Source organism: Scyliorhinus torazame, chromosome 2, assembly GCF_047496885.1.
Source record: "Scyliorhinus torazame isolate Kashiwa2021f chromosome 2, sScyTor2.1, whole genome shotgun sequence".
Classification (NCBI taxonomy): Eukaryota; Metazoa; Chordata; class Chondrichthyes; order Carcharhiniformes; family Scyliorhinidae; genus Scyliorhinus; species Scyliorhinus torazame.
In genome coordinates this window covers 104504690-104531103 of record NC_092708.1, presented here as the reverse complement: position 1 = coordinate 104531103, position 26414 = coordinate 104504690, and positions in this window count along the sequence as shown.

Sequence of the window (26414 nt, the reverse complement as noted above, 5' to 3'; positions counted from 1 at the left end):
CTTTGTTCTTTGTAGGGCTAGTGAAGTGTTTGCATCACTACCCGATGAGGTATCTGAGACGTATGACGAGGTCAAAAAATCCATCTTCGGTGCTTATGAACTAGTGCCTGAAGTCTACAGACAAAGGTTTAGAAATTTAAGGAAAGAATTTGGTCAAACATACATGGAGTTTGAAAGGCTCAAATAGAGTAATTTTGATAGGTGGATAAGGGCTTTGAAAATAGACCAAATGTATGAAGCTCTCAGAGAAATTAGACTTTTGGAGGAGTTTAAAAATTCAATTCCTGATGCAGTGAGAACTCATGTGGAAGAGCAGAGGGTTAAAACTGCGAGGTTAGCCCTGAGGAGATTGTGCAGTTTTTTCTGGCACTGCTGGCCGGTCCAGACAGTGTTGCCCATGGCCTCTGCCACCTGCGCCCAGGCACAGCGAATGGCAGCAGCTGGCAGCATTCTTCCTTGGCCAGGGTACAGAGTCGTCTGCCTCTCCTCCACGGCACCCAGAAGGGTCTTGAGCTCTGCATCAGCCAAACGTGCGTCTTGCTGCCATCTTGTTATGGTGTGCATGGAGAGTGGAGTGTTTATATGTGGCTGCAACTTGTCAGCCTCCTGAGTGTCAATCGCAAAATTGGTGAATCTGGCACCGTTTCTCATCGGAATGATGATGGTGCTAACCCCTCAACAGTAGCAAAATAGGTCCAACTACGGCGCCGGTTTTGCTGTTATGGAACTCCACGAGTTCTGCGTTGGCGTCAACACTCCAAAACGGCATTCTCCCGAATCCCCGCGATGGCCGGACGCCAGCATAAAAAGCGGCGCAAACCACTCCGGCGTCGCGCCGACTGGAAGTTGCAGAATCCTCCGCACTTCCGGGTCCAGACCGGACCCGGAGGAGTTGGCGCCACGCCAACTGGCGCTGAAGGGCTGCTGCAAGTTAGCGCGTGCGCTGAACTGCTGGAGTGGTTCCGCACATGCGCACCCAGGCCAGCGCATTCTAGCGCATGCGCAGGGGGGTGTCTTCTCCGCGGCAGCCATGGCGGAGCCCTACAGGGTCCTGCGCGGAAGGAAGGAGTGCCCCCACTGCACAGGCCCGCCCGCAGATCGGTGGGCCCCGATCGCGAGCCAGGCCACCGTGGGGCCCCCCCGGGGCCAGATCCACCCGCGCCCCCCCCGAGGACCATACCAGCTGGCCTACCAGCCAGGTCCCGCCATGTGGGACCATGTCCAATCCACGCCAGCAGGACTGGCCAGAAAGCGATGGCCGCTCGGCCCTTTGAGGCCCGGAAAATTGCTGGGGGGCCGCTGCAGTTGGCCCCCGATCCCTGCTCCTGCACGGCGGCGAAGAATATGGCAACCGGCGTTGGAGCGGCGGGGCTGGATTCACGCCGCCCCCCCGGGGATTTTCCGACCCGGCGGGGGGTCGGAGGATCCCGCCCATAGTCTTTGAAATGGAGAATCCCGCCCTGTATATTTTCAAAGAGTTAGATATAGCTCTTGGGGTGAAAGGGATTAAAGGATATGGGTCGAAAGCGAGAAGGTTACTGAGTTGGATGATCAGCCATGATCATAATGAATGTTGGAGCAGGCTCAAAGGTCTGAATGACCTCCTCCTGCTCCTAATTTCTATGTTTCTATGGAAACTGGGAGAATTGCCCATCATTATACGAGATGAACTGTGTACAATTGAGAAGTGTTTTCTCAGAGGCAGCAGATTTGTAGAGCCACAGAAGCCTAGGCCTAGACTGTGATACCAGCTCATGAGGGTCACTTGGGAGTGGTTGGGACTAAGAAATGCTTACAAACCAAAGTATGGTGGCCAGGGATGGAGAAAGATATGGAGCAGTTTGCCAAAACATGCCATGAATGTAAACTTGTCAGTAGGCCCAATCCACCAGAACCAGTGTGCAGTTACTGACTTGATGATGGCAGGTTATAAAAGTTGACTTCTTCGGCCCATTCCCATCAGGAGAGTCCATACTAGTGATGATTAACTACTCCTGCCAAGTATGCAGTGATTAAGTCCACAACAACAGACAAAACGGTGGCAGCATTGACAGAAATATTTGTAAAGCACTGTACCAGTCATCCTGCATTCAGATAATGTGTCACGATTCATTTGACAGACTTTGGCAGATTACTTGCAAGTCACAGGCATTCACCATCATATGGTAACCCTCACATGGTCACAGACAAATGAGGGACTGGAATGACAAATAAATCCTCAGAGAAACGGATGGGGTTTGCTCAGGTTGAGGGCAAAGCTGAAAGGAGGCATTATTATCTTTTATGACCATGTATACAGCAACTGTACACACTATGAGGGAGAAAGCCGAGCTGAGCTGCTCGTTGGATACAAAATACATTATTTGGACACAACATGCCAGAGCTGCGGGCATCAGCATTGATCAGGTGGTTTGTGATCATGATGCTACTGAAAAGGGTGCTGCAAAGTCTTATGCAGACCTCAGAGAGCAATCTAAACTCTGGTGCTAGGTGATGAACAACTGCTGAGATAGGAGAGTCCAAGTAAGAGGGATGCACTATTTTACCCCAAGCCATACACTGTCATCAACAGGAAGGGAAGTAGTGTGACTGTGCAGTTGCCAGAAGGAGTACTGTATGACAGAAATCATTCATGTGTCAAAAAGTATCATGGTAACAAAGACACAGCAACAAATGAACAAGATGCAGGGGCTGAGGTGAAGATCCAGCAATCCTGAAGTACAAGCCAGCGGGTTGATGTCAGGTAAACAGCTTGCTATCCAGAAGATAAAAACATCGGGGATGACAATGCTTCCTAACCCTGACATGAGGACCAATGTTCCTGAGGTAGCAGGCAGACCACAGCATGAGAAGTGACACCAGAGCGATGTGAAGATTTTAGAATCCATAGAATCCCTACAGTGCAGATGGAGGCCATTTGGCCCATCGAGTCTTCACCGACCCTCTGAAAGAGCACCCTATCTGGGCCCAAACCCTCACCCTATTCCTGTAACCCCACCTAACCTACATCTAGTTGACAATAAAGGGCAATTTAGCAAGGTATTGCACAGCGTTGGATATTTTGTGTGATTTAGCAACAGACAATGAAAGTGGAAATCATTTTGGACCAATGATTTGTGATTCAGAACAGCAATTCCTGATAGAGAGCCTGTGCCTAAATGTGAAGATTTATGTGATGTGATTATATTCAAAACAAGGGACTACGCCAACTCTGCCCTTGTGATTTTGAAGTTTATTTTTGTGATGCTTGCAAGTACACAAGGAAACAATTGGAGTAGATCATTGAGGAGCATCTAATTACATACTGATGATTTTCACAAGTGATACCACAGTTAAATAATGAAAGGGAAATCAGATGCTCAGTTTGTGCGAGTGTACGTAGTTTCAGAAAGTCAATGATTGTACAGAAGAATGAAACTATATTGAACTGTGATGCACTGAACTTACCTGACATTCAGAATTGAAGAAATTAATTTTCTCAGTGAGTAGGAAAATAATGATTTGTTAAGTTTGTTTGCAAAATGTATTGTTGCATATTTATTAACGGCTGGAATGTGGGACATGCCACATTTTAAACCTCCGGAGCAAGTGTATGATAATAAATAATCTTCCTTATTTTAAAATTCACTAAAGCTTGCTGCTGGAAAACATTTAAATTCGGACACTCTGAGAGTAAGAAAAGGCACTAACCTCACAAAATAAAATACTTTAATCACAGACAATAATAATAATAATCTTTATTTTCATAAGTAGGCTTACATGAACACTGCAATGAAGTTACTGTGAAAAGCCCCTAGTCACCACACTCCGGCGCCTGTTCGGGAACACTGAGGGAGAATTCAGAATGTCCGAATTACTTAACAGCACGTCTTTCAGGACTTGTGGGAGGAAACCGGAGGAAACCCATGCAGACACGGGGAGAAAGTGCAGACTCCACACAGACAGTGACCCAAGTCGGGAATTGAACCTGGGACCCTGGCGCTGTGAAGCAACAGTGCTACCCATTGTACTACCGTGCTATAGTTTGTGAGTGTATACAATTCTGCTGCTGTTTATGATCCACAGTGCCTCATGGTTGTGCACTTCTGAGTTCGTCATCTGTTCAAAATCTATGTTGGTAAAAAGCATGTTGTACAATGAAAGGTAACCTTAACTGGCTAGGTCATAGAAGGCAGAGAGTAGCAATGGAAGGATGCTTTTCTAATTGGAGGGCTGTGACCAGTGGTGTTCCACAGGGATCAGTGCTGGGACCTTTGCTGTTTGTAGTATATATAAATGATTTGGAGGAAAATGTAACTGGTCTGATTAGTAAGTTTGCAGACGACACAAAGGTTGGTGGAATTGCGGATAGCGATGAGGACTGTCAGAGAATACAGCAGGATTTAGATTGTTTGGAGACTTGGGCAGAGAGATGGCAGATGGGAGTTTAATCCGGACAAATGTGAGGTAATGTGCGGGGCTGTTTAGCACAGGGCTAAATCGCTGGCTTTGAAAGCAGACCAAGGCAGGCCAGCAGCACGGATCAATTCCCGTAACAGCCTCCCCGAACAGGCGCCGGAATGTGGTGACTAGGGGCTTTTCACAGTAACTTCATTGAAGCCTACTTGTGACAATAAGTGATTTTCATTTCATTTCATTTTCATAATGCATTTTGGAAAGTCTAATGCAGGTAGGGAATATACAGTGAATGGTAGAACCCTCAAGAGTATTGAAAGTCAGAGAGATCTAGGAGTACAGGTCCACAGGTCACTGAAAGGGGCAACACAGGTGGAGAAGGTAGTCAAGAAGGCATACGGCATGCTTGCCTTCATTGGCCGGGGCATTGAGTATAAGAATTGGCAAGTCATGTTGCAGCTGAATAGAACCATAGTTAGGCCACACTTGGAGTATAGTGTTCAATTCTGATCGCCAAACTACCAGAAGGATGTGGAGGCTTTAGAGAGGGTGCAGAAGAGATTTACCAGAATGTTGCCTGGAGGGCATTTGCTATGAGGAGCGGTTGAATAAACTCGGTTTGTTCTCACTGGAACGAAGGAGGTTGAGGGGCGACCTGATAGAGGTCTACAAAATTATGAGGGGCATAGACAGAGTGGATAGTCAGAGGCTTTTCCCCAGGGTAGAGGGGTCAATTACTAGGGGGCATAGGTTTAAGGTGAGAGGGGCAAGGTTTAGAGTAGATGTACGAGGCAAGTTTTTTACACAGAGGGTAGTGGGTGCCTGGAACTCGCTACCGGAGGAGGTGGTGGAAGCAGGGATGATAGTGACATTTAAGGGGCATCTTGACAAATACATGAATAGGATGGGAATAGAGGGATACGGACCCAGGAAGTGTAGAAGGTTGTAGTTTAGTCGGGCAGCATGGTCGGCACGGGCTTGGAGAGCCGAAGGGCCTGTTCCTGTGCTGTACATTTCTTTGTTCTTTGTTCTTGTTCTTTGTTCGAATGTGAAGATGGGGCTTTGCCTCCACAAGAACTGGTGGTCACTCTGACCGATACTGTCATTTCTCATTCAGGACTTGTCCAACTCGGCCAGTAGTGATGCTACCAAGCCACTCTTGGTGATTGACATTGAAGTCCCCCACCCAGAGTACATTCTGTACCATTGCCGCTGCTTCCTCCAAGTGGTGTGCAACATAGGTAGGTAACATCGCTACAGTCCCAGGTGACCACAGGCTGCTTTCCCCTTTGAGGTGGAGAGCTGACTATTGGTAATTTAACCTGGGGATCATCACTCCTCAGGCAAGAGTAAGGTTGAGAAGGCGGGCCTTCATGAATAACCTCAGCTGTTATGAGAATTGAACCGGCACTTCTGGCCTCGCTCTGCAACATGAACCAGCTGTCTGGCCAACTGAGCTAAACCAGAACACACAACTGCCACTGTGCCATTGGTGGTGGAGGGAGTGAATGTTTGTTGATGGGATGCCAATCAAGCAGGCTGCTTTGTCCTGGATGGTGTCAAGCTTCTTGAGCCGCACTCGTCCAGGCGAATGGAGATTATTCCATCACATTCCTGGCTTTGTGGAGTCAGGAGGTGAGTTACTCACCACAGGATTTCTAGTCTTTGACATGTTATTGTAGCCACAGTATTTATATGGCTAGTCCAGTTTGGTTTCTGCTCAATGGCAACACCCCAGGATGTTGAGAGTGGGGTACTGATAATGCCATTGAATGTCAGGGGTGAAGGTTAGTTAGATTGTTATAGATGGTCATTGCCTGGCACATCTGTGGCATGAATGTTCCTTGGCACATCTCAGCCCAAGCCTGGAAACTGTCCAGGTCTTGCTGCATTGGGAAAGGGCAGCTTCAATATCTGAGGAGTTGCGAATGTTGCTGAACATTCTCTGTCCTCAGTGAACTTGCCCATTTCTGATATTATGATAAGGGAAGGTCATTGATGAAGCAGCTGAAGATGCTTGTGCCCAGGACACTCCCCAGAGGGAGACCTCATGGGGCCCAGAGTCAATGTTGAGGACACCCAGGGCAATTCCATCCCGACTGTGCTGCCACCTCTGGTGATGGTGGTGTCTGGGACATTGTGTGAAAGATATGATTCTGTGAGTTTTTGCTTGACTAGTCTGTGGAACTACTCTCCAAATTTTGGCACAAGCCCTAGATGCCCATAAGGAGGATTTTTCAGGGTTGACAGAGCTGGATTTGCCAATGCCATTTGTCATTTCTGGTGCCTAGGTCGATGCTTGGTGATGCATCTGGTTTCATTCCTCTTAGACTTCATTGTGGTTTGACATTGAGTGGCTTTTCGGCCATTTTAGGGGCATTTAAGAATAAACTACATTGCTGTGGGTCTGGAGTCACTTGTGGGCCAAATCAGGAAAGGATGGTAAATCTCCTTCCCTTAACATTAGTTTTGACAATAATTGACAATGGTTTTTTGGTCACAGTTAGACCAGCTTCTATTTGCAGATTTATGAATTCTATTCAAATTCCACCAGCTGCCATTGCAGGATTAGAACCTGCACCGTCAGAGCATTACTGTGAGCCTCTGGATTACTAGTCCACTGCCATTACCACTACATCACTGCTTCCCCCCAACTTGGCCTCAATTACATTGTTTGTTCCCTTGAGCTCAGCTCCTGCTCTTCCGTTGTGGCATCATCCATTTTTTCACTCTGCAGTTGTTTTGAGAAGTTCGCTGGTTGCTGCCTCCATGCCTGAGTTGTATTTATGATCTTCATTGCTCTCACAATGGTCTGTCCATTTCTTGTTCATTCTGACCATTTGCGTCTACTCAAACTTCTGCGGGCTATCTCTTATCAATTCTAACATTCACCTGTTTTTCACTTTGTATAAAGATCTCTGTAATTGCTTGACAAGTTATTCTCTGCTCCGCTCCCACCCACTAGTCACACACTTGACCAGGAAAACAGTTATAGGCTAAAATAAAAGTAAACTACTGTGGAAGATGGAGATTTGACATAAAAACAGAATGTGCTGGACAAACGCAGTAGGTCTGGCAGAAAACTGACGTTCTGAAGAAGAGTCATATGGGACTTGAAACGTTAACTCTGAGCATGATTTAATGGGAAAAAGAGAGTCCTGATTTTGCCGTATTTAGCGGGATGTTTCTTGGTGCTAACGACCCCGCTATCAAAAGGGATTCTGTTCCTTTTTCGGCCTTGGTGAGGAACGCCCCGCTGAGGCCGCCCTAACCTTCATTTCTTGCAGTGACAAGCTCAGAGATTGGTCTCTGGATGTCCCCCACCACCGCCACCACAGCCTCCGGACTCTCCTAACGCCCAACTTACCTGTTAACGAGTCCTCGAGCCACCCCTCCCCACCCACCCCAATGGGGCAGGGCACCTCCGGGCGTGATTCCTCACAGTGCCAACCTGGCATCTGTGCACCTTGCTACTGCCAGCCTTGTACCCTAACAGCGCTCATACCAGCCCGACAGTGTCACCTGGGCACCTTGGCAGGGGGAATGTCAGGGTACCACCCTGCCCAGAACCTGACTACCCAGGGGCCTCCGATTGCCTGGGAGACCCTCTAAGGTGCCATTACACCTGGTCCGCATTTGTGTGGTGCTGTCGAATCCGCTAAAGCAGCACACATGGATCGGCCAGGTAGAAAACAAAGATTTGGGGGCCATTCTCCCATGCTGCGCCATACCGGAGAATCGATGTTTGTGCCATTTTCCGCACGACGCCGGTCCGACGCCGACCTGCCATTCTCCCAACCGGCGTGAACGGCTGAATTGTGGTCGGCGCGCGCACGTCGGAGAAACCGCGGAGAGGGCAATCGAGGCGCTTCACACAGGCCCCCGCTATTCGCCAGCCCGGAAGGGCCGAAGCCCTGTCACGCCAACGCCGTTCACCCCTGCAAAGGAGGAGGAGGGGGAGGTGGAGGAGGGGGGAGGGAGGGAATGGGGGAGTGGGGGGGGGACGGCTGTCTGGGACGGACGCCGACAAGGCCTACAAGGATGTGTTGTGTGAGGGAGTGCACGGAAGGGGGAAATGGGGTTGGGGACGGTGGCGGTGTTGTGGTCCTGGGAAGGGGAACGGAGCGGGGAAATGATCCCACCATCCTGCTGTGTTGAGGGGGGGGGCCCAACTAATGGTTGGCCGCGGGACGGAGAACCCCGGATGGAGTGCGGCGGCAGGAGGGTGGCGAAGACATCGTACCAAACCGGCGCCATGGTGAAGGGGTCTGTCTGCTGGCCGAGCGATGCGGAGGCACGGGTTGAGCGGTGCGGGAAACGGATACCGTGGCAGGTGGGACAGTGCGTGTCTGATTGAACAGTGTGCAGGCTGCCTGGGCACCCATTCATCCAAAGGGCCCTGGCTGCCGCTTGTCAAAGCGCCCTACTAACAACCGTCCTTGCCTCTCCCTCCCATACCAACCCCCCCCCCTCTTCAAGTGCATGATGTTTTCGCAGCAGCCGTCGATGTTCGCCGCCGTGGCGGCAGCGGCAGCCATGCAGATGGCAAACCAACACGTGAGAGGAGGGAGGTTCATGGAGGGTGCGGCAGAGGGAGTGGCAGCGGAGGGCCCCATGCCAGGCGCTGCTGCTACAGGCCACCATGCCCGACCAGTCCACGAGGAGGCGGAGGGTGCGGACCACCTCCACGTCGCCAGCCGGGAACAGGGAGACGACACAGATCCTGAAGCGTCACCTAGGGACGAGGACGATCAGGTGGTTGTTCAAAGTCGGCGGAGGCGTGCCATGCGTGACCGAGTGTACCGGGACCGCATCTCGTACGAGGACATGACGGAGGTGGCAGGCAGGAGCAGACTCCGGATGAGCCGTGGGACAGTTGCACATATATGCAACCTGCTGGCACACCTCGAGCCACGTGAAACAGCGGGAGGACATACCCTCCCAGTGAGGGTGAAGATGACTGTGGCAATGAATTTTTTTGCGACCGGCTCCTTCCAGTCGCCAAGCGGGGAACAGTGCGGGATCAGTCAGGCGTCGGTGCACCGGTGCATCCGGGCAGTAACCGATGGCCTCTATACAGCCGTGGGACGGTTCATCGACTTCCCGGAGCACCGCGCTCACCAGGCTGCCAGGGCATCACAATTCGTCAAGATGGCTGGCCTTCCGATGGTACAGGGGGTCATGGATGGTGTTCATGTCAACCTGCGTGCACCACCGTGGGACAGGGACGTCTCATGAACAGGAAGGCGGCATACTCGATCAACGTATAGGTGGTGTGCGACCAGGGGATGAGGATTATGCACGTTTGCGCCCAGTATCCGGGAAGCGTGCATGACGCCTTTATTTTGGCACAGTCGTTCATCCCCGCAATTTTCGAGGGTCACCCACCTCGGATGAGGGGCTGGTTGCTGGGTGACAGGGGTTATCCGTTGCGGCCGCGGCTAATGACGCCCATACGGAGGCCACCGACCAACGCGGAGCGCCGGTACAATGAGGCGCACGCAGCAACCAGGGGTGTCGTGGAGAGGTGCTTTGGTCTCCTCAAAATGAGTTTCAGGTGCCTGGACCGATCAGGGGGTGCCCTGCAATACGACCCTGACAGGGTCGGACGGATCGTCGTTGCATGCTGCGTTCTGCACAACATCGCCCAACAGAGGGGCGATGTCATGGAGGAGGAGGACACACGTGAGGCTGAAGAGGCCGCCGACGCTGATCATGAGGAGGGATGGTGGAAGAGGAAGGGGGGGAGGGCAGGAGGGCGGCGGGGCATAGACACCATCGGGGCGCGGGATATGGCCGAGATGCCGCACGACGGAACCGATTGGGGCAGCGGGCACACGATGCGCTGATCAGCGCATGATTCGTTCACTGGGGGGAGGGCATCGCTCTTCAGGGCACTGGCACCGCTGAGCGCGCGCGTTGGCACCACGCAGCACCCCCTCACACACGTCCCGCACCAACACCCAACCCTACCAGGCACGGCACCACCATCACGCCGCACTGCACCTGCGGCACCTCGTCACCATTGGTAGACTGCTACCTCCGTAAGTGGGTGTGAACACTGCCATGCTGGATGATGACAACCTGCTCTGCGATGACTGTAAGCCACAAATCGCTACTGACCGTCTGACTCATGGCCATTTCTGAAGACTGCCACCTCGGTGTCCCCTCTATGCGTCAGGGACACTCCATCACATGTTCATGTGGGGTCACGGGCGTTGTCGCACGGTGGACAAGGCATGTTTGGTGTCGGGGTGGGTTCCACTCCCGGCCTCACCCTTGTGATGATCCTCGGCCAGAACCGTCAGTGGGAACTCTCCCTTCCCCCCCCCAACTCCCACACCGCCACCCCTAACATCCAGCCCCTAACCCACCCCACACTGCCACCCCCGCTTCCCCCCTAACCCCTCCACACAGACACCCTCTCTTCCCGCCCCCTAACCCCCCCCACAGCGCCACCCCAGCTTCCCACCCCTAACCTCCCTACACCGCCGCCCCCGCTTCCCACCACTAACCCCCCCCCACCGCCACCCCCGCTTCCCACCCCTAACACCCCACACCTGCTTCCCGCCCCAACCCCCCCACACTGCCATCCCAGCTTCCCCCCTAACCCACCCACACCGCCACCCCCGCTTCCCCCCCTAACCACCCCACACCGCCACCTCCGCTTCCCCCCAATCCCCCACACCGCCACTCTCCATCCCCCCTACACCCCCCACACTGCCACCCCGCTTTGCCCCATAAACCCCCACACCGCCACCGCCGCTTCCCACCCCTAACCCCCCCACACCGCCACACCCGCTTCCCAAACATAACCCCCCACACCGCCACCCCTGCTTCCCCCCTAAACCCCCCACACCGCCAACCCCACTTCCCCCCTAACCCCCGCACACCGCCACCCCCGCTTCCCACCCCTAACCCCCCCACACCCGCTTCCCAAACATAACCCCCCACACCGCCAGCCCTGCTTCCCCGCTAAACCCACCACACCGCCAACCCCACTTCCCCCCTAACCCCCGCACACCGCCACCTCCGCTTCGCCCCCCCAACCCCCCCCAACCGCCAGCCCCGCTTCCCCATCTAACCCCCCCACACCGCCACCCTCCCTTCCCCCATACCCCCCACACCCGCTTCCCGCCCCTAACCCCCCTAACCCCCGCACACCGCCACCCCCGCTTACCCCCCTAACCCCCCCACACCGCTCCCCACAATTCCCCCCTAACCACCACCCCCGCTTCCCCCTAAACCCCCCACACCGCCACCCTCGCTTCCCGTCCTAACCCCCCCCACAATGCCACCCCTGCTTCCCCCTTAACCCCCCTACACCGCCACCCCCCTTTCCTCCCTAGCACACCCACACCGCCACCCCCGCTTCCCCCCTAAGCCCACCACACCGCCACCCCCATTTCCCCCCTAACACACCCACACCGCCACCCCGCTTCCCCCCTAAGCCCACCACACCGCCACCCCCGTTTCCCCCCTAACACACCCACACCGCCACCCCCGTTTCCCCCCTAACACACACACACCGCCACCCCCGTTTCCCCCCTAACACACACACACCGCCACCCCCGCTTCCCACCCCTAACCCCCCAAACCGCCACCCCCACTTACCCACCTAACCCCCCCATACTGCCACCCCCGCTTCCCCCTAACCCCCCACACCGCCACCCCCGCTTCCCCCCTAAGCCCACCAAACCGCCACCCCCGCTTCCCACCCCTAATCCCCCCAAACCGACACCCCCACCTACCCCCCTAACCCCCCCATACTGCCACCCCCGCTTCCCCCTAACCCCCCACACCGCCACCCCCGCTTCCCCCAAACCACCCCACACCGCCACCCTCCCTTCCCCCCTAACCCCCCCACACCGCCAACATCCCTTCCCCCCTAACCCCCTACATTGCCACCCCCACTTCCCCCCAACCCCCCACACCGCCACACCCGCTTCCCCCCTAACCCCCCCACACCACCACCCTGCTTCCCCCCTAACTCCCCCACACCGCCACCCTCCCTTCCCCCTTAACCCCCCCGCACCGCCCCACCGCTTCCCCCCCAACCCCCCAACACTGCCACCCCTGCTTCCCCCGCCTAACCCGCACACCGCCACACCCACTTCCCCCCAACCACCGCATACCGCCACCCCCGCTTCCCCCCATACCCCTCCACACTGCCACCCCCGCTTCCTCCCTAACCCCCCCACACCGCCACCCCCGCTTCCCCCTAACCCGCACACAGCGCCACCCCCACTTCCCCCCCACACCGCCACCCCCGCTTCCCCCCTAACCCCCCCACACCGCCACCCCCACTTCCCCCCTAACCCCCCCACACCGCCACCCCCCGCTTCCACTCTAACCCCTCCACACTGCCACCCCCGCTTCCCCCTAACCCGCACACAGCGCCACCCCCACTTCCCCCCCACACCGCCACCCCCGCTTCCCCCCTAACCCCCCCCACACCGCCACCCCCACTTCCCCCCTAACCCACCCCCACACTGCCACCCCCGCTTCCCGTCTAACCCGCCCCTCACCGTCACCCCGCTTACTCCCCCAACCCCCCCACACCGCAACCCCCGCTTTCCCGCCCAACCCCCCCACACCGCCACCCTCCCTTCCCCCCTAACCCCCCCCAAACCGCCACCCTCCCTTCCCCCCTAACCCCCCCCACACCACCACCCCAACTTCCCCCCTAACCCCCCCACACAGTCACCCTCCCTTCCCCCCCTAACCCCCCCACACCGCCACCCTATCTTCCCTCCCTAACCCCCCAGCACCGCCAGCCCCGCTTCCCCCCCAACCCCCCCACACCGCCACCCCTGCTTCCCCCCTAGCCCCCCCACACCGCCACCCCCGCTTACCCCCTAACCCCCGCACACCACCACCCCCACTTCACCAACTAACCACAGGACACCGCCACCCTCCCTTCCCCCTAACACCCCCACACCGCCACCCTCACCTCCCCCCTAACCCCCCCACACCACCGCCCCTGCTTCCCCCCCTAACCCCCGCACACTGCCACCACCACATCCCCCTAACCCCCCCACACCGCCACCCCCCCTTCCCCCTTAACCCCCCACACCGCCACTCGCGCTTCCCCCTAACCCCCCCACACCACCACCCTCCCTTCCCCCCTAACACCCCCACACCGCCACCCCCGCTTCCCCCCTAACCCCCGCACACCGTCACCACCACTTCCCCCCCTAACCCCCCACACCGCCACCCTCGCTTCCCCCTTAACCCCCCACACCGCCACCCCCGCTTCCCCCCTAACCCCCCCACACTGCCACCCCCACTTCCCCCCCTAACCCCACCACACCGCCACCCCCGCTTCCCCCCTAACCCCCCCATACCGCCGCCCCCGCTTCCCCCCCAACCCCCCCACGCCACCACCCCCACTCCCCCCAACCCCCGCACACCGCCACCACCACTTCCCCCCTAACCACCGCACCGCCACCCCCGCTTCCCCCCCAACCCCCACACACCGCCACCCCCTCTTCCCCACTAATCCCTCCACACCGCCACTCGCGCTTCCCCCCTAACCCCCCCACACCGCCACCCTCCCTTCCCCCCTAACCTCCCACACCGCAACCCCCGCTTCACCCCTAACCCCACCACACTGCCACCCCCGCTTCCCCCCCAACCCCCGCACCGCCACCCCCGCTTCCCCCCCTAACCCCCACACACTGCCACCCCCTATTCCCCCTAATCCTCCCACACCACCACCCCTGCTTCCCCCCCTATCCACCCCACACCGCCACCCTCCCTTCCCCCCTAAACCCCCCACATCGCCACCCCCACTTCCTTCCCTAACTCCCGCACACTGCCACCCCCGCTTCCCCCCCAACCTCCCCACACCGCCAACCCCGCTTCCCCCTAACCCCCCCACACTGCCACCCTCCCTTCCCCCCCTAACCCCCCCACACTTTCCCCCCTAACCCCCGCACACCGCCACCCCCGCTTCCACCCCCAACCCCCCCACACCGCCACCCCCGCTTCCCCCCCTAATCTCCCCACACCGCCACCCCCGCTTCCCCCTAACCCCACCACACCACCACCCCCGCTTCCCACCCCTAATGCCCCCACACCGCCACCCCCGCTTCCACCCCCAACCCCCCACACCGCCACCCCTGCTTCCCCCCTAATCTCCCCACACCGCCACCCCCGCTTCCCCCTAACCCCACCACACCGCCACCCCCGCTTCCCACCCCTAATGCCCCCACACCGCCACCCCCGCTTCCCACCCCTAAACCCCCCACACCGCCACCCTCCCTTCCCCCCCTAACCCCCCCACACAGCCTCCCCCGCTTCCCACGCCTAACACCCCACACCGCCACCCTCCCGTCCCACCCCTAACCCCCCCACACCGCCACACCCCGCTTCCCCCCCAACCCCCCCACACCGCCACCCCCGCTTCCCCCTTACCCCCCACACCGCCACCCTCCCTTCCCCCCCTAACCCCCCCACACCGCCACCCACCGCTTTCCGCCCCTAACCCCCCCACACCGCCACCCCCACTTCCCCCCTAAACCCCCGCCACACCGCCACCCACCGCTTTCCGCCCCTAACCCCCCCCCACACCTGCTTCCCGCCCCAACCCCTCCACACCGCCACCCTCCCTTCCCCCTCTAACCCCCCCACACCGCCACCCCCGCTTCCCCCCCTATAACTAATCTGTGCCCTGCACCCGTGCCAACTTACTACGTGCCTAACTTTTATGCCTTATGGGCCCTACCACTATGTCTAGGTGTTCCCCCAGACGGTACAGCAGGAGTGGATTGTGACTGCTGAGAGTTCTGCCCTTCGACTTGGCTTCCCGTAGGAGCGTGCTTCCTGGGGTGGCCTGCCCTGGATGGGCCAGGCTGCTCGGCAGGCGTGCAGGATGGCGTGGTGACACCCTCCTCTTCCCACTGCCCGCCAGATGCACCAGGGACATGACGGGGGGGGTACAAGTGCCCCGGTTCCTCCGTTGCTGTGGCTACAGGGACAGGCATCGGGACCTCCTCCTCCCCTGGGGTGCCAATCGGCCCCCGGACCTCTCTAAGGGACGGTGGTGCACGGGGATAACGCCCCATTGCACCACCGACACCTGGCGCTGCCAGTCCTGGAGGCCCGCTGTGGTATCGGCCAGGGTCTGAACGTTGCCGGCTATGGAGCTGAGGGAGTGCGACATCCCTGTCAGGGACATCGCTACTTCCCGCTGGGTTTGGGCGACGCCGTCCATCACATGGACAAGGCCGCCGATGCTCTCAGCGATGGCCTGCTGAGACTGGGCCAGAGCCCGGAGCACGGCGGTAATGTCCATGTGGCTCTGGAGCATGGTTGCCCGTGAGAGGGCAGCCCTGTCAATGGCCACGGATGACGAGTGCGCACTAAGCCCCACGCCCTGAAGAACCTGACCCATGGCCGAAGCCGTTTCCCCCCATTGCCTCCATCGCGGACGCCACCCGTAAGGTGTCGGCCTGGGTTGCAGCCATGACCGGCAACACTCCCTGCTCCTGGACGTGGATGGTCTCCTCCAGCTGCGTCTGCAGCTGCCGGAAGACAACCGTCATCCCGTCGTCTGGTCCCTGGGGTGCCAATTGCATCGGGTCTGTGGGTGGGCCTGGGATGGCCAGGAAAGCAGGAGCCGTCTGGGCAGCAGCTGGGTGCTGGGCCTGGCCTGCCCTCCAACCGTCCAGGCCCTCGGCTTCTCCTACCTCCACCTGCTGTACCGGTTTGACTGTGTGGTGCGCACCAGAATGTGTACCAGATGCCTCGCCACTAACTTGTCCAACCGACGTGAGTGTATCTGTGGTGTTGGGGGGTGTGGGTGACAGCAGTGCCACGGGTGCTAGGTCTTCGTCTGTCCCCAGCTCTGTCTCCTGTGTGCAGCCTTAGCCCGCTGGGTTTCGACCACGGCCCGGAGCGAGGTTCCCTGCCCCCGTGCCTCGAGTGCCGCGACGTCCTCTGTGCGTCACTGTCCGGACTTGCTGTCCCCACCCCGTCCGTCCTGACGTCTCTGTCTGTCCTCTGTGCGCCAGGCCTCGGTGTGCCAGCCTCAGAGGATGGCTCTCCTGTTGTCGTCCTCATCTGTCTGGTTGGACACTGCGGCCGGAAGAGGTTGGTGCTGCACGGTGGTGAACGATCGGTCCCACGGCGGTGCTTGTGTGGCCATGGATAACACATTAAGGCAGATCTTGTTAGTCTTGCGTCATCGTTTGTTAGGGGTTGAGGGGGTGCGTAGTGAGGGCGTTGACTGTGGGGTGGTGCAGTGTCAGGCGGTGGGGTGTGAGGGCGTGGACTGTCGGGTGGTGCAGTGTCAGGCGGTGGGGTGTGAGGGCGTGGACTGTCGGGTGGTGCAGTGTCAGGCGGTGGGGTGGTGAGGGTGTGGACTGTGGGGTGGTGCAGTGTCAGGCGGTGGGGTGGTGAGGGCGTGGACTGTGGGGTGGTGCAGTGTCAGGCGGTGGGGTGGTGAGGGCGTGGACTGTGGGGTGGTGCAGTGTCAGGCGGTGGGGTGGTGAGGGCGTGGACTGTGGGGTGGTGCAGTGTCAGGCGGTGGGGTGGTGAGGGCGTGGACTGTGGGGTGGTGCAGTGTCAGGCGGTGGGGTGGTGAGGGCGTGGACTGTGGGGTGGTGCAGTGTCAGGCGGTGGGGTGTGAGGGGGGGGGTGGGGACAGAGATGGGATGAGGGACTGCATGCATACAGTGGATTCTCACTTGGAGCATCCCCTCCGACCTGGCACGGTGCTCCCTCTCGGCTGGCGGCTCCCCAGACAAGGTCCAGTGCCTTCTGCTCGTATGGTGTCAGGGGGTGCAGCTGGGGAGATCCACCTCCGGTTCTTGCACGGTCCCGGAAATTGTGCGCTGTCTTGCCCTAGGAGGGGTGGGGGGGTGGGGGGGTGGAGCACATGGTTAGACGCACATTTGCAGGACACACGTATGAACGCAACTTTATCACACACAGGGAACACTCCGACCCACGTCATGGCACCTGACCACGGGGCGGGGGGGCGGATCCACATGTGTCCCGGGTGTAATCAGCCCCCCCCCCCCCCCGGCCCACTGGCACCCCCTTACGGTCCACTGCCCCCCCCCACCCCCCCCCCCCCCCGGTCCCCCGCCACCCCCCCAGCTCCCTGTCCCCCCCGCCCCCTGGCTGCCCCCCGGCGCCCCTGGCGCCCCCGGTGCCCCCCCCCCGCTCCCGGCGCCCCCCGCCCCCGGCGCACCCCCCCCGCACCCAGCGCCCCCCCCCGCCCCCAGCAACCCCCCCCCCCCCCCCCCGCCCCCCCCAGCATGGGCAATGGGGGGGGGGGGCATTGCCCGGGGCACGGCTCAGGGAACTTACCCTTGCTGCCCTCATGAGGTCATGCAGCTTCTTCCTGCACTATTCCCCCGTGCGGGGGATGTGCCCCACAGCGCTGACTGCGGCCCCCACCTCTCGCTATCCACACCTCGCGGTGCTGCTTGACTGCCGTTGTCCTCGTTAGGGGTAGAGGATGGCCCTGCGCTCCTCCACTGCATCCAACAGTGACTCCAGGTCACAGTCCCTGAAGCGGGGTGCAGCACGACAGGGCTCCTCCATGTCGTCCCCTGGTGTTTCTGTGCACCCTGCGCATTTCCTTCTACGTGGCGCGGCATCATCGTGGCGTTGCACGATGACGGCGCCGCTCCAGTGCTCTGCACACCGCGTTCCTCACGGCGCCGCTGCTGGGTGAATTAGCCGTGGCCTAGCCCGTTCACGACGGCGTTCACGATGCAGCGGGCACTTGGTCTCCATATCGGACAATCGCCCCCTTTATTTATTCACAATATTACAGTCTCCACTCCCCGAAGGGTCTCCTCCTCAACCTACTCCCAAGCCGGGGTTTTTATACCAGAGGGGCAGCAAAGTAGCACAGCGGTTAACACTGGTGCTTCACAGCTCCAGGGCCCCAGATTTAATTTCCGGCTAGGGTCACTGTCTGTGAGGAGTCAGCACGTCCTCCCTGTGTCTGGGAGGGTTTCCTCCGGGCGCTCCGGTTTCCTCCCACAAGTTCCGACAGATGTGCTGTTCTGGGGCGACATTCTCCGACCCCCCGCCGGGTCGGAGAATCGCCGGGGGGCTGGCGTGAATCCCGCCCCCGCCGGTTGCCGAAGTCTCTGGCACCGGATATTCGGCGGGGGCGGGAATCGCGGCGTGCCGGTTGGCTGGCCCCCCCCCCGCCGATAAATTGCCTGTCCCGCCGGCGTAAATTGAACCACCTACCTTACCGGCGGGACAAGGCGGCGCGGGCGGGCTCCGGGGTCCTTGGGGGGGCGCGGGGCGATCTGGCCCCGGGGGGTGCCCCCATGGTGGCCTGGCCCGCGATCGGGGCCCACCGATCCGCGGGCGGGCCTGTGCCGTGGGGGCACTCTTTCGCTTCCGCCTCCGCCACGGTCTCCACCATGGCGGAGGCGGAAGAGACTCCCTCCACTGCGCATGCGTGGGAAACTGTCAGCGGCCACTGACGCACCCGCGCATGCGCCGCTCGGAGATGTCATTTCCGCGCCAGCTGGCGGGGCACCAAAGGCCGTTTCCGCCAGCTGGCGGGGCGGGAATTCCTCCGGCGTCGGCCTAGCCCCTCAATGTTGGGGCTCAGCCCCCAAAGATGCGGAGCATTCCGCACCTTTGGGGCAGCGCGATGCCCGTCTGATTGGCGCCGTTTTGGGCGCCAGTCGGTGGACATCGCGCCGTTTCGGGAGAATGTCGCCCCTGAATTCTGACATCCTGAATTCTCCCTCAGTGTACCCGGACAGGCACCGGAGTGTGGCGACTACAGGCTTTTCACAGTAACTTCATTGCAGTGTTAATGTAAGCTTACTTGTGACACTAATGAACATTATTAGGTTATTATTATTAGATGAGAGCTGAGATTTCAGTGAAAAGAGAAACCCCATTGCCTCGTTATCAGGGGAACTCATATTAAGAGGAGGTCACGTGGAATCTGATTGTCCTGATCTTGTGATCTCCCTGAGGGCTAAAAAAAGGGGCCATAGCGAAGCCTCCCAGGTGCAGGAGTTCGATCCCAGGCCTTGGGAGAATCCGGCGCAAACATAGTTAAGTGAGCCTAACTGCTCACTCAAATGTGCAAATCTGGATCCGCCCCAGTGAGGACAAGATCCAGATTGCGAGATGCATCCCTAGTTGGGCCCTCTGTTTCTTTCACCACAGATGTTGCCAGACCTGCCGAGTTTTCTTCCAGTATTTTCTGTTTCTATATTAAATAGTTCTAGGTTTCACTTCAGATATTTTCAGTTCACCTCAATGTTCGATTCTTGTTCTGTGATAATATTGAACATGGTTTTGCCACTTTCTGTTTCTTTCAAAATTGCATCAGTGAGGTACAATCTCTTGTAATCAATTGAAGAGAGATGACTTCCAGGGTGTTCAGTAAAGATTGCTGCCTGTGGGTGTCGCACTGTTCAAGTGCTTTCGATAATCAACAAAAAGTTTAGTTCATGCAAGTATATAATATATGTAGCAATTACTACAACTGGACAATTGAGCCCTTCGACACAAAGTATGTGAAAAATTCAAGCACTAACATACTATAAATTACTTTTCTAGTGCAAAGAGTAGCAATGTAGTTGTATTTCAAAACTTGCAAATTAACACATATTTAATTATATCCCTGAGCTAACCAATACTTTTTAATTTACTGTCTCTGATACCATCAGTCAAGAGCCTTTGATGTGTAATATTATCACTCAATAGTTCTTGTTCAATGTTGTAATATACTCAGAGCAGTTGATCCTCATGTATTGATACCAGTCAGAATTCAAAACTTAAACTTCAAAAACTGCAGATAAAAATTAACTAACATAATTGCAGATCCTGCCAAATAATGAGACCGCCCTTCAGGTCAAATGTTATAATATTCTTTTTTCTACTTCGCTTTGCCATAAGCATTCCATTTCAATGTGCATCTATGCACGAGGTGGACAGCTCAGTGGGTGCCTTTTGTTAACACAGCAGGCTTGTGTATTTTTAGGAATGCAATCCTTAAACTTGGTATATACTATACAAAGTAATACATTTGGGCAGAGATGGGCTGTGATTCAATGATTGGATTGAGACAATCTTTGTTCAAGGTTTACTCTCATTGTTTAATGAGCTGATAATAATCTTTCAGTTCAATTACAACCCTCTAATTTGCCGGCAGTTAGTTATTATTCCACGTGTAGCACATGACTGCTTTCAACAAATCAAAGCTTCAGAGCCGGCATTTTATTCTAACTTGGGTATCCATACAAGTCATTTATTTTATAATATACTGTCCACAAGATTAATATCTTACATGCAGAAATCAAACTGTGGTCCATTTGTGTAAAGTACATTTGGAGATCTGCACCTTATGTTCAATCACAGCGCTACAACACTTGCAGTATTTCAATCATTTGTTAATTTTAACAAATAAACAAACACAAGTAAAAAATTAGTGGAAAAGATATCTACATGTATCTCCCTGATTTAACCATCATCATCCATGGAGACGTGCAAAAACATGTTTATATGAACCAGGTGTCTCAGGGGTTCCACATCCTGCACCTAAATCTAGCTCAGTGTAAATTTCTGCCTTTCTAAACGCATGATTGGAATGTTTCTCAGCAGCAAGGTTCATTTCATGATTATTCCCAAATATACTCCTAGATCACTGTACCTCAGTAACTATTTAGATTACAAAGATATTTTCCTAAATACAAGATGGAATTCTTAACTATTTGTAATCCTGATAGGAAAATGGCAGCCTTGGCAGCAATAGAGTTTATTCACTCACTGAGAATTGATTTCTTAGAGATTCTTATATGGATTAAAAGTACCAAGAGGGATCGGGTCATCAACCAAATAAAGTTTTTGTTACTTCGATTGTGATATAGAAACCTGGAAATGACTGCAACAATCATCCAAATAATTAGTGCTTTCACATCATATTCCTACCATGGGCAGCACAGTAGCACAAGTGGATAGTTCTGTGGCTTCACAGTACCAGGGTCCCAGGTTCGATTCACCGCTGGGTCACTGTCTGTGCAGAGTCTGCATGTTCTCCCCGTGTCTGCGTGGGTTTCCTCCGGGTGCTCCGGTTTCCTCCCACAGTCCAAAGATGTGCAGGTTAGATGGATTGACCATGATAAGTTGCCCTTAGTGACCAAAAAAAGGTTAGAAGGGGTTATTAGGTTATGGAGATAGGGTGGAAGTGAGGGCTTAAGTGGGTCGCTGCAGACTTGATGAGCCGAATGGCCTCCTTCTGCACTGTGTGTTCTATGTTCCTCTTCCATTTTAACCGATACATTAACCAATTTAAAATCAAACATGTCAAACATTTGTATGCTTGCAGCCTTGTGATGAACGGTTACTGTACACTGTACCCTTGTCATCATGTAAGGTGATGTCCCCTTTAAGACCGGGTTTGGAACCCTGGGAACTCCGCCTCTGGCTCCGCCCATCTGTGAGCCGTATATAAGGGGCTGCCTTGTGGGCAGTGCAGCAGTTAGCACACGTCTCAGCTCTAGCCTAGTTCTCAGTTTATTAAAGCCTTCTTTACTGTTCACACTCTAAGCGTCGTTATTGAGGGTACCACAAGCCTATTTACTTATGCAATCGGCATTATCTAAGTCCAAACAGGAACAACATAATTTAAAGGCATATTACTTTGGAAAAATGAGAGAAACAATCAGTTACTGTGAAGTATACATAGTACAGCCACTTTTTCTACACAAAAATAACCTAATGTGCACAGCACACAGTCGCATGTGCATTACTCACTCCCCTTTTCAAGTATGTTTGGACTCTTAAGTTGTGGAATGGCACAAGTTGAATTAATTTGCATTGTCTATGAATCGGACAGGAGGCAATACACATTGGCAACAAACCAGAGATGCTGACTGCACAAAATGCACAACACAGATTCTCAAAATGTTTGAAACTGAATCCCAGTGTAAAATAAAGTAGCTCAATAATATAATAAAACAAAGATTGGTTGTAGTGTTTGGGCTATAGTTGATAAGCTGTATCTCCTCTGGTTAAAGAAGCACATCAAATGTGCAATAAATAATAAGATGCACTTAATTATTTCAGTAACACTGGGCAGTACATCACTGACACATACAGCCCTCAGTTTCACTCAGTACTTGTTTTATACAAGTACACAGTTTCTAGAAAGACACTCCATGTATGCCTCTTGTCTACAACACAATCATGCCTTTATTTATATGTTATCTGCAATTAAGGTTATTTACTTTCTTTCTTCCCTTTAAAGATTATCTGTATTGTTTGAGTGTGCGTTACTGCACAGCCAAGACCAGTAGATGTGTAGCATCATTTCAACAGTATAGTAATCACCACAAATCTTTTCTGCTGGGCTACGTAACTTCCAACAAATAATTAACACTTTTTAAATAAAAATATCTGTATTTTAAGAATGACATGTTCAGGATATATTACAGCATAAATTCTTAGTTCAGATATCGCACGAGTCCTGAAAAATTGTCAATCCTGCCACTGGGAGTTAGCTTATCGTTAACATGCTTAGCTCAGATTAGCAAAGATCTTGCAGTTCAGAGTCTATTTTTTAAGAAGCATATATATGAAAATTAATTGGTTCTTCTATTGAATTTTCAGCATTTATCACACTGGACATGGTAATTGCACATTGCTAATTCTATTAGAGTATAAAACTACTACTACATCCATGCATAAAGGCAACGCAACAGTTGGATATACTGTCAATCACTTTCACAGAGATGCAAACAATTGAATCAATAAGCTGTTATATACAAAAAAGCTTGCACTATTCATTATGTATATCCAGGTTTTGTGTGAAAAGACACAATGAATGCACATCTTTGAAAATTACCTTGGCAAAGAACTAACAGTTTTTCTGAAGCAAAAGTGAATCATTCGCTACAGAATGAAAACCCTTAAAAGATATATATATAGCGAAGTGTTTTTAGTTTGATTTAACCCCTACTGAGAACTGCCATCTTCTAGAATGCTGTTGACTGACAGCCATGGCCCTCGGAGTGGACCTCTGACACCTTCCACAGCAGGATCGCTGCACTACTGGGCCTCCTGCCATGCAGGCCGGACTTGTGGCTTCCCTCCCTCCCATGACCCTGACATGCAGAGTTGGCACTAACTCAAATGAAGAGAATAATGGTTAGGATACTTTCTAATTGAGGCATTTGGTCATAATTGAAGTGGCAGGAACGTCACTGTCAATTCTATAGCATTCTGTCTACTTCGCAGCAAGCCTAATACAGATAACTCAAAAATAATCATAGTGAAGGGGCATACTGTTGCAGGTCAATTAGTTCTCAGCCTCCGCGCTTCATTTCTATATATTTGTAAATAATCTCAAGTAGACACACATGACACATGTACTTATCTACTCCAACACATTCAAACTGATTTTGCTGTACTATCTCACTGCAGTATCATAGAAATTATGACCTACATTGCAGCTGCCTCTCCTTGGCAGACAAGAAGTGATACAGTATGGAGGAAAGGATAAGCTGAGGTGCCAGCATTAAATATTTGATTACCGTTATCTTTAATCACATGCATGCTTAAGCCAGTAGAAATAGCAAATGTACTTGTAATATCAGCTTCAACCTACTCTAAGAGACATTTTAACACAAATATCTCAGCTAAACATCGCAAAAATTATGCTAACCAACAGTGGCACAGAAATATGATTTAAAAAATAATTACTACTTCTCGCATTACTATCCTCATCATTTTCAGTGCAAAATGGAGGGCATGGTAGATTAACAATGAATGGATGGGCAGTGTGCACTCGACTAGACTGTTTTTCTTATACTCACCACATGTTGGAGAAAATAAGGGAATGATGCAAACATTTGTCTCTTCAGTTTTTTAAAGTAATTAATATGAGGTAAATATGACTTACAGCCAATTAAATAAACTATTCAAACGGCTTTATCTGCCACTGCTCGCACAACTTGTGATCAGATGAAAGACTGTGGCATTTTAGTGAGTCTTTCTGCAGATGTATTGATAAACCAATAAAATCAGCTGTCCTCCTAAACCTGTCAATCTGTATTAATATTTAAGGACACCCCTAATTGTTTTGTATATGACCATTCCTATTAGAGGTTTTACTTGAAAACCAATTTACAAAATGCAATTACAAATCTTGAGTATTTGTTTAAAATCATTTTAATATTTTACTGAAATACAAATAAGGAGAATAAAGTTAAGCACCAATTTCTTCAAAGTGTTTTATTTTACAGACATTGTGAATCATTGTAATAAATGGCTATCAGTAAAACTGAATTGCAGTTAAATCACGTTTAGAATCATCATCTGGCATACATTTAAGTTTTATCTTTTAGGGACAATAGAGACTCTTATTGTAAATAGATTTGATATCATTAAAGCTTTGTAAATGCTAGTACTGCCAATTCTTATTGTGCCCCAGCTGTACACTATTTCTACTAGAAGAACATCAAACTACTCAATCAGAACTTATGATACGGTAAAAATTACACTGTGCTTAAAGCCACGAACAAAGGAGCAAAGCAATTACAGAGCAAAATAGCGTACAAAGAAGACCCAATAATGAAATAGGCAGGAAAATTTGGTGAAAACTCTTAGGGGGCCTAACCACATTTAATTTAGGTCTGCACAATGATTAATATTCTGATTCTAATTCAAAAGATTTAAATGAACCACAAAGGTACATCTTTGAGGTAATTTTAATAACCATTGTACATCCATTTGTGCATTAACAGCTGGTTTGACTGGTATTTTATTTCTCTGTTTGCTTAATCAAAGGAAGCAGTCTTTATTGGCATAATCTTCAAATTAGCATTAACCAAACATGAGGGTATTTTGTGGAATAGCACTCCTTGTGGTGTACTGATGTAGCACAGGGTTTTGTGCACTGCATAACAGAACAAAGGATCCCATTTTTACCTACTTGCTGAAGCTTCCACTCTTATTATTCTATTCACTTGTCTATTTTACGTATCTTCATTCATTAAGAACAAGTACATATTAAAGTTCCAGTTAACATGGCTTAATACTGATTTGAAACATTATTAATGTTCACATTGCATTTTGATGAGAAACAAACTATGGATTCAAAAAATAGAAATCAACCTTTTTGTTATTTTAGACAAATCACAAAATTGCAACAAAAGCAATTGCTTCTCATCTTGAAATGCAAGAAGAAGCCTGGGATCATGCCATTTATGTTAAAAGATATAGTTTAAAAATTCAATTGCTGTGAATTCTATAGGCTTCACAGTTTTTTCCGCTACTTTTATTCTGAGGGATAAGGAATTGTCATGTCTTAGTTCTTTCATGATTGAGGAAACTCTTTTGCATGTAATGTCTAAAACTACTGATGATGAGATGCTTTATCCATTAAAATTCAGCACTGTGATTCTTTGTAGAACTTTAAGCAATTCTTCAAATGAATTCTGAGAAAGCTGCAAGCTGCTCCGGATCATTAAGTGTTAATGAGAATACTGCGGAAACGGCATTACAAATCATACTCAGGAAAAAAATAATTCAATGTCTTGAACTTAATGAGAAGATTGTCAAACTTGTGAAAAGACTGAACATATTCCTCTTTCTAATTTTGTTGTCCCTGCAATGGTGACTGTGTTGAAAGCCCTAGAACAAAGGTGTTTTATAATAAAGAACTGAGGCTGAATGAGTTTTCAGAAGCCATTGAAGATTAGTAAGTTCCAATTAATAGTGTGAATGTTCATGCAACATAATTATTGTGTTTTCGAATAAACATCCACATTGTTTTGAAGTTATTTGAATATAATAGTGGACTAAAATTATCGAGCTTCTTCAACCAAGAAGAAAAACATCAGCTTTCTGATGTTCTTTTCTCTTTTACCTTTTTTATGAAATTGAGTACATTAAACGCAATCTCAAATCATCTTTGTTTGGAATTGCAAAACAAATTTCTTTTTGCATACAATATTTATCCTTTTGAGTTGTAATGGCGTTAGAAAACGATACAATTCTTTAATTGCTTGCACAAA